This window comes from Eutrigla gurnardus (genome assembly GCF_963514095.1).
Source record: "Eutrigla gurnardus genome assembly, chromosome: 17".
Taxonomy (NCBI): Eukaryota; Metazoa; Chordata; class Actinopteri; order Perciformes; family Triglidae; genus Eutrigla; species Eutrigla gurnardus.
Window position 1 is genome coordinate 17,066,489 of NC_139928.1, and position 9,793 is coordinate 17,076,281.

The window sequence follows — 9,793 nt, forward strand, 5'->3', positions numbered from 1 at the left end:
TACCTTGTGAATGTCAAGCCGTGTGGGCTGCTTCAGAAAAAAAAGATCCAGGATCAAAGAGGGGTCGGTGATTGGGTTTGACGTGAGGACAGCCCTGAAATAACAACAATCAGGAGGCGAATCACCACCACAAATTGTACTCGAGTCTGTCTGCTTAATAAATATCCCTGTGGAAGATGCTAAACTATGCGATTGTTTTCAAAGGGAGCATATGATGGGATTAATCAAACTAGCACTTAATACATCTGCCTTTTAAGCCTTTTGTTTGGTCTGAAGTAATTGGTTCTTAGCCCATTTACTCTGCAATCTGGCGGGTCGATGTTAATGCTTTTATCATGGTGAACTGCTGAGGGCGATACGTTTAGATGGTTCCATGAGGAACCTTGTTAAGACACGCGTCTTAATCCAATATTGGAGAAACATTGGTAATGGGACATTGACATTTTGAAAACTTATTATATACGTATTTTTTTATTGGTGCAAAAACAAAAACAGCAGTGACCTTACAGGTGGTGCAACAATAAGAAGAACATGGGAGGAATACTCAAGAAACGATTAAGAAAACAAGCTGACGGAGGTTGACATGATGCATAACAAACTAGCAGAGCATAAAAGGGATAATAGAGTCATAATCATTCGAATAATTTAATCTTAATTCATTTAAAAAAGAGACAGCAATGAAACATGATAATAATAAAATAAGGATAATATTAAGAATAAATTATCCTTGATCACCAACAATCATTAACTCGTCTATCTTCTTTAATTTGAGTGCTTTTTTTGCAGTTTTGGATTGTTTTAAATTTGCTGAATCAAATACATATGAAAAAAGGTTGGATTGTGTTCATTTTGACCATAAATAGTGACTGTTGTTATTTAAATGTCTCCTTAAATGACGACAAATGACCTTCTGGGTCTATAATGGTATGGGACTTTTTTTTTTATCAAAACGATAGACTCCTTTTTTTAAGAATTATATGATGCAGAAAAAATGTGGTCCGCCCGTTCCGGTTTAAGTTTGAAATATTCACATGCTGTCAGATGAGATTCCAGCTGAAGTCAGAAACCAGGGTTCATTCTGGCAAGATGATTAAAGACTTCTGTGCGTTTTCTGCCAGTGACCTTTTGCCCCCAATGTTCCAGTTAATGAGACGGAGAGATGACATTATTAGGAAGCCAAATTGAGGGTGCTTTTTAATCGTGGTAGCATATATCTTAATTGCTGCTGCCAGTCCTTTTAGTTTTCTGATGGCCCTAAAATTCACGTAGTTGTGGGTTGAAATATTCACGGAAAAGACAAATAAAGGGCATAAACCATGAGAAAAACTTGCAGTGAGGGATGTATTTTTTAACATGTATATAATCTCCTTCTGTGGGGTCTAATGGAGGAATCCCTCTACATCCAAACTCTCCATAATAAGGGGGTCCATGCTGATTCATGGTTTGGGTAAAGCACTTTCCGTCACCCGTTTACCTCCCTTGGAAATCGATTGTGCATTCCAACTCCCCTTTCAGCTCCCACCCCCCAACATATTCCTTTTGCTGGAAATGTTTGATTTTGGCAATAAATAAAAGGGAGTCAAGTTTCCGACGCTGCTTCCAAACGGGGTGGAACGTTACTTGGTTTCTGACGGGAGTGGCATGAAACTGGAGGCCTCTGGGATACGGGAAAGGTTTGGATTGTCTTCCACGCTTCTCCTTGTCAAGAACCATCTCTTTAAATATATTGTGCTTTTTTTTCCTTGCGTCCATCTGGGAGCTGAGTAGTTCTACAGAGGCTCTGCGTAATCTCTTTTGGGGATCGCCTATCAGGCGGTGAGTGGATTCTGGACTCAACCTGAGGTCTTTAATGAAGTTAACGACGTCCAGTTTTTGATTGATGGATTCGGGAACACTGGCCTGTATGTCAGCGGTGTTTAGATCGTCGTATCCGAGGATCAGTCACTTTATTTCCCTCTTTGTCAGGTTTAGAGGTTTTCCTCCTCCATTGCGCACCACTAGTCGTTTTTTAAAGCATTGTCAAAGCTTTATGGACAAAAAAACAACTCAAATTGTTAACATGGACAAAATACATCAATCATGCTTTTCCACCAAGGCAAGTTAGTGCAGTCGTTTCCTCCTGATTCCACCTCCGAGCTGAACCCACGGCATCGATCTTCTCATCTCAACCAGAAAGCCAAAAATCATGTTTCCCAAAAGCGTTGGAACTATTCCTGTAGGTGTTTTGTTGCAGCACACTTTCTCTTTCCTTTTTTTATTCGGAGCAAACTGAAGTAGCAAAGTGTATGTCACCGTACTTCAAGTCAGAAATCAGGATGTCCTCTAGATCTCACCCGATGACGTTTTTGAAAAAGCTATAAAACACACACCTGAACCCACGCGACCTCACACACAGACCATCTCCTCAAACACGCACACACAGTATGTACTCTGACCTGTTGTCTGGTACCGAGCTGACTGTCCAAGCGCCTCATGGGACAGCAGCAGCACGCCCCAGCGTTTCACATTGCGTGAGGCAGTGACTGCACACTCGGCTGCATCTGGAATTGCTCTTAAATCCAGAGACCCCGGCGTCGGGACTACTCAGTTTCAAATTCAGGTCTTTTTTATTGTCTATTGGATTTCTATGAAACACACGTTCATCGTAGAAATATGTCCCTCAGTAAAAATATAAAAAAATATAGACACCACGGGTAAAATGATAGAATAATCGAGCTGAAATGCAATAAAGAAACAAAAAGGCTATTTTGCCCAAAATCACAAGTTGACATAAAGTGACTGATGACAGCGGCCAAAGTGCCCAAGCCCCTGACAAAACTCTGCAAAGAGAGGGTGAAAGTTGCAGCGAGGACAAAGTGGCGAATGTATTTTAGTCGGGGTCACCTGATCTCTGCTGAGCATTTTGCTTCACCGCACGAGTTAGTGGAGGCGAAGCGCAGATCGATCCGGAGTTGTCATACTTGTATTCTCTTAGGCTACACCAAACGTCCCGCCGTTTGTCAAGGGCAGGAACACATTTGGCTGGCGTGTACCCTAGTTTTCCTCTGCTGAGTGCTTTGAAGGAGAGCAAACTGCTCAAAGCACTACGCTCTATGAGAATGTGCCTCGTGGAGGGAACCATTATATCACGTTTCAACAGAGCACAATGATCTGAACTGCAATATTTGATACATATGGCAATAAATCACATCCCACTTCTTTTTATTTTTTGATGATACCATTATATTTTACATGTGGAGTCCTTAGCTGGTAAAATGACTATATATATGCTTAAAAAATATAGTTTTGAATTACTCCTGGTGATGTCAGTTCCTCCCTGTAGGTATAAAAACCGAGGCCGCTCCAGGCCACGGTGACATTTTCACAGGCGAAGATTACATTAGCAGTCCACATCGATCAGATCCATCTTTAAACCGGCCCACCTTCCCCACTAGCCCAAGGCCACATGGCTTGGTAACAATGAGAGGCCTATTACAGTACAGGGATGGTCATAAAACCGTCATGGTTGTTAAATAGCTGGGGCAAGAAAGGATAAATGTTGAGCAAAAGCTGGTAATGGCGCTGGTTTTTCACTGTTTGTATTATGTGCTCCAATAAGTCCTCGTGAATTGAATCAATTGAATTTGACAGTTGTGGACAATTACGTCAATGGGTAGTCCAGTGAAAAATGTTGATGGAAAGAACGGCAGGAACACGCTGCGAGGGGAGTCGGACCGGTGAGGTCGGAGGAAGAGACGGTCACCGGTGTTTCAGGTTACTGTGAACTCAATGTAGTTATGATTGTTTGTTACTTAAAGGTTTTACATCTCTTTTAGTTAAGAAAATGAGTTCTATTATTGAAACAGAGGACGGCAAGGCCTCATATGACAAAAATGGGTCATATTTCAGCGCCCTGTCATGAGCTGACCAAAATGACTCAGACTTTATCCTTAAAGCCGCACTAGGATGAATGGCTCTGTGAAAGGAAAATCACGCTACTTTTCACTCTCTTGTAGCATCTCTTGACCTTATTTGATTTGCCAAAGGAGAGGCTAATGGAAAGCGAATTAATGCCTTGCGTTAAAGTTTGACCACAGGATCATCAGACACAGACATCATTTCATCGAAGGCTGAAACATCCACTAAGCTGGTTTGTTCATGCTGTGGAAGCCCCAGATACACATCATAACATCACCCAGAGGTGCTCGGTGAATTTAATTGAAATGCATCTATGCATTGACTTTGTATAAGGAATAGCGATGCAAAGAGATCCACCTTAAGCGATGGACTGAACTTATTTAAATGACTTTCAGACGGGCTGTAAGTAGAAGTCATCAGGATACAATCCAAGCAGTCTCTGCTTTCTGTCTTAGCCCGTCTTTCTCTCACAATCATCACAACCTGATTCCTCTCATTCGTACCAACAGCTGGCCCCGACACAGAGTGGACCATGATGTCACGAAAGGTCAAACCGGCTGGAGCCAAGGAGACACCCGGAGACCCGGGTCGCCATTAGTCACAGCACAGGAAGAACCGATCGACATCGGGGGGAGTCATCCGTGGGTCGTTAAAGACGGGGTTATTTCAGGGTAAATCGGTTAAAGGCAGGATTGTCAACACAGTGATTTAACGCGACGAAAGATCAGTCAGCCACACGATGATATCACTCCTTCAGTGAACGCCGAGAAAAATAAGTGATACGATCTGTTACCGAGGCTATTTTCTTCAAAGAGCGAAAAACATTATTTTTTTTTGCCTCATAAAAGTTTCAGGATGTTGCCGCAAACAGCCTTTTGTAGTCAGGCACAACTTCCGTGTTGCAATGATTTTGTCAGTTATTTTGGGGCGTTATGGTTAAAAATACCCTCCGCGACAGACGCTCTCCTTTACTGTCTGAAGATGCGCCACAGCAAAAAATCCAGTAACCTCTTTTTCTTTTCCCCCCCAAGGCGCCACCGGGAGTTTATGTTTAGATCTTATGCTGGAGTCACACAGAGGTCGCGACCCCGGGAAAGACAGCGGGGTCACAGACTTGACTGGTCTACATTCCCCTCCGTATACATGTTATTATTCAGGTATGCAGGGAGGAGACGGGGATCGGGTTACAGTGGACTACCGATTCATCAACGCGGTGAGAGAGATGGAGAGACAGCCGTGTCGACCACAGAATGATGAATATCAGCAGGAGCCATCTATGAACCACAAAATCTACAATATTAAACACACAGTGGAGGGAGAAAAAAAAAGATATGACATACAGTAAAAGGAAATGAGAGAGCAGCGTGGTGAAAAAAGGACACTGATACCCGGCAGATAGCCTGTCGGACCTGAGACTTATTGGCACAAATCAGCGCCGTCAGCCTCCTGGCTCACCCGCCCACAAGACCCGCAAGCTAATTTATGGATGGGTTTAGTTCCTCGGTGGCTGCCTGAGAACCTCTCGCTCTATTGTAGTCCCTCGGGAAAGGATTGTGACTGGAAAGTTATTAGCCCATTCTTTTTTTTTTGCCATCTGGGTTGAAACCTTACACTTCTATTCATATTCAAAAGCTTTTTAGATTCTTCCGCCCCTGCCACTATATATGTATAAGTGAGGAAAAAAACCTGGCAACGCATCCTTAACTGAGTGGCGGTTTATCGGTAATGATCTCATGAAAATGCATTCGCCTGGAGCGGCTTTTTGCAGTTTTGTTTATTCCAGGGAAAGTCCTCTCCTACGTACATTCAGCACTTTTTCAAAAAGGCTCCCAAGCTGCAGATTTAGTTGCAGGTATATGAATATTCAAGATCTGAACAATTTAAGTACTTTATGAATAATGCTGGCTCCATATGAAACCATTTCCTGACTCACTGCTATTTGTCATACACCCAAAACCCCTCTCTGCTGTGCTTATTGTATTCCCTCCTTCCTTACCTCCGTAGGGCAGATCCAGAGGAGGCTTCTTCAGGAAGAGAACGGGCAGATTTAAACACTGCTCACTCTCCTGGCTGAGTGCCCGAGACCCGGGATGACTTCAGGGGCTGGGATTTAAAAATTCCCAGGATAAAGACAGAGAGGGGAGGGATTAATGCGAGGTGGGCTAGATGGTTGATGAAGAGCGGTACTCTTGATGACGCTTGTCCTGTGACAGTAACAGTAAATTAAAGTGGATCGGGTATCGGCAACATAAAAGTTTATTAATTAAACGCTGGTATCAGATCGGCACTTCGTATCAGCCGATACCCACAGCCCAGGTCTCATATCTGGACTGGAAAAGTCCAATCTGTGCATCCCTACTGCTGAACTTGATTGTGGACGTTGATGAAAGCCGACTGGAAGCTTGAGATTTACTCACTTCTTCCCTCGTTACTCAGTCAGCTTCCTCTCTCTCGCTCCCTCACTCGACAGCTCAAACAATTGCAGTGATCTGCCCGTCCCTCGCTGCAGCACACCCACCACCGTGAAGCTAAATGACCTTCAACAAAGTCAACATCTCTTTACAGACAATTCCAGTCCCAATGCCGTACTCGCTATATGCTGGATTTACACAGTGAATACACAAGATCTCAACGCGCTTGTTTTATACGAACAGGAAATTATAAAAACACTTGTCAGACTTGAGAGGAACGCCGCCAGACAGCGAAATGTGTTTCCCAAAAGCGTTGTTATAATATGTTTGTTTTATGCAGTGTTATTGCTTTATCACCGCTTTGACTAGTTCCGCTGCGAGCATCTCCATCCATTCAGTATACTTTATTGTGTTACTTTATTCCCCCCACTATCAAACCCCAAAGCTTCAACAGCGTCCGCGCTATTCTTGATAATATTCCAAAAAAGACGTTCATTTCCCAGGAAACCATCTCTCTGGTGGAAAAGTACCAACCCTTTAAATTGATCTCAGATGGGAGTTTACGGTCCCGTCAACATCTCCTCTTTCACATACTTTCCTAACAAAATGCACAGGCATGCCATACAGACGCACAAAGAGCGCTCACCACGGCACAATGTGGTTTCCCTTTAGAATAACATAAAGCACATGTGCTTGTTGTGCTTGCGAGTGGTTTAGCCCTGGGATGATAGTATTTGCACTGTGTGCTCACCTGCTGCATGAATTCTATAGCGGAATACTTTGAAGCACACAAGCGTTTCTATAGTGACGAGCATGCAGCGGCAGGTAATAATCCGCTGGGGGAAATCATGTATGGCCTTAATGATTGTTTTCGTGTGTGTGTGTGTGTGTGTGTGTGTGTGCTGTCTCTAGGTAGACTCTCTGCAGCTTGTGGTCCCTTGCAGTCTCATTAAACGCGGTCTCTGACCGGGAGTGTAGCGCTGCACATTCTCAGGGTGTGGTGGTGCTGGCTTCAATTTCACATTTCTATCAGTGTGTGTGCAGACGTGTGTGTGTGTGTGTGTGTGTGTGTGTGTGTGTGTGTGTGTGTGTCGTTTGACTGCTTATTAGTCGTAGATGCCATTCTTGCGCCGTGATTGATCCCATAACCAAACGGTCCACTCGCTGGCCTTCCATCAAACACATACTCTGGTTTTAATAACCTCAACATTTGTGTGTGTGTGTGTGTGTGTGTGTGTTTGTTTTAAACTGTGTGCATGCGTCTACGTGAGTGTGTGTCCTGCGATGTGTTTGTATGCGTAGCAGGCACAGGTCTTTAAATAAAAATGTACCGCCCACTGAAGAACGGGGCCTGGACGTTAATGCAAAGCAACGCCGCCACGAGGAAATTGAAAAAGCAGCCGAGGTAATTTGAGTCTGGAAGCTTTGTGAAATATTGGCTAGTGGGGAATTATTTAACGCAATCTTCTTTCCTGCTTGTGAGCCTTCTATCCAAATGCTTTCTTCTTCTGCTGTTTTTCCCCACGTGAGTCTGTTGAAAACCTCCCTCCCTCTCCGTCTGCTTCACCTCAGCAGAAGTTCGTGTTTTTCATGCGTCCGTGTGGAGACTGCCACTCTGGCGCTACTTGTCGGGAGCATCTGACAAATTAGGAGTCACAACCGTGGGCGTCAAAAAGCCCTGTGATGTCTGCAGCAGCGGAGTATAAAGCTCTCAGAGAGCAGGAAATAGTTTGGCCTGTGACAGTGACACACTCAGACACGCCGTGTGGATGTGACGGAGTGACAATGATCTTCCTGTCTGAGCTGAAGTCTTCCGACAGTGAGGAAGTCAAAAAGTCACATCTAGTCGTCCCTGAGAGCGGCCATGCGCTGTAACATGAATCAGATTGTTCTCTTCACATGTTGACAGGCATTATTTTTGGAAAGGTTTAACCATTAAAATCAGTTTTCCATAGCAGGCGCCAGAACATGTTAGCGATTACATAACTTTATTGAAAAGGAGACATGCTGAATTTAACGAGAAGTGTCTCCAAATAGCCCTTTCATTGAATCTGAACATTTTTACTGTAATGCTTCTAATATAAGCACAACAGAGATGCTCATATGAAATAGATCACTGCATTGTGCATAGTGCAGTTGCCCCCTGTGACCCCATTGTGATTAGTTGTCGTCATGAGGAGGATATGGCCATTTTTAATAATTAAAAAAGTAAAATGAGCAGTAATTCACAAGAAGGAAAGAAAAAAATAAAATTTGAGAAATTGCATTACCGTAATATCTATATTAGAAATATATTGACAGTACTAATAACATTTTTGAGACGTCTAAAAACTTTGCAGAACACACTAATGATTACCATAAAGATGTGAATATAACACATTAGTGGTGTCCACACCTATATATACTGTATAATTCAGTATGTGGGTGGTATGTGCAGCTGTACTCTGAATCCACATATCTCATACATACATGCTTGAGGAAGAAGGCATTCGATTGGCAGCAGAAGCGGATAAATAAAACACATTATTAGGCAAAGAGCTGCATTTGGTTCGGACCGCTGGGGGAGCCAACGGCATACTGTAGGTCACACGTGAGGAACAGATACAGAGAGACGGTGAGGTGGGCTGCAGGAGCACAAGCGTGGTTTTAGTCGTTGATATTGACATATTCATGAGGCCCGTTCTCTTTGAAGCAGCGACTTGTGTTTGATGCTCAGAAGACAGATTTGGGGGGGGAGTATCACTGCAAAAGGATTCAAAGATGTGTGCATCGCTTCTGTTTAAAAGCACACACTTTATTAGCTATACTTAGCTAAAATGAATGCACTGTAATATCTTTGCAATAAATCCTGCCTTCATGAAGTCAACTCTCATTAATATAAATTGGGTATAATCATATTATCGCCACACATTATAATGCAATACAGTTCAACAGCAGCACAAACTCCAAAATGAGCATAAGTTTGAATAAACGCGTCTCTTAATCAAATTTAACATAACTTTCATGGAGGGTTATTAGTAAGACTCACTGCGGGGTTGTTGTAGAAGGCATATCATATAGACTCATACTCCACATATCACACATATTTTTCATTAAAAACATCTATGCTCTTCACCCCGGGCGCCTGGTTATGTTTTAAAAATGAGGGATACTGAAGAAATATTCTCATTAAAACAACCTTCCTGTACACCTGCACTAGTGTTGATTGGTTACATTGAGTTAAACCGAGTATGCATCAACAATGGTACATCTCCAGGAAGTTTCTGAGTGACAGGAACACGTGCACGTAACCATAGTAACACGCTCTCTCTCTCCTGCAGACGCCTGTGCGTGATGTAAGAGGAGAGGTAAAGACGCTGTTTGAGATTACTCTGATCAGCATGCATGGATGACAGATAAAGCATCTTTTTTTTTCCACTGCTCGTGAAAATAATTGTGTCAAAATGTTTCTCTTTTGTAAACAGAACTTTTATATTATGTCATTG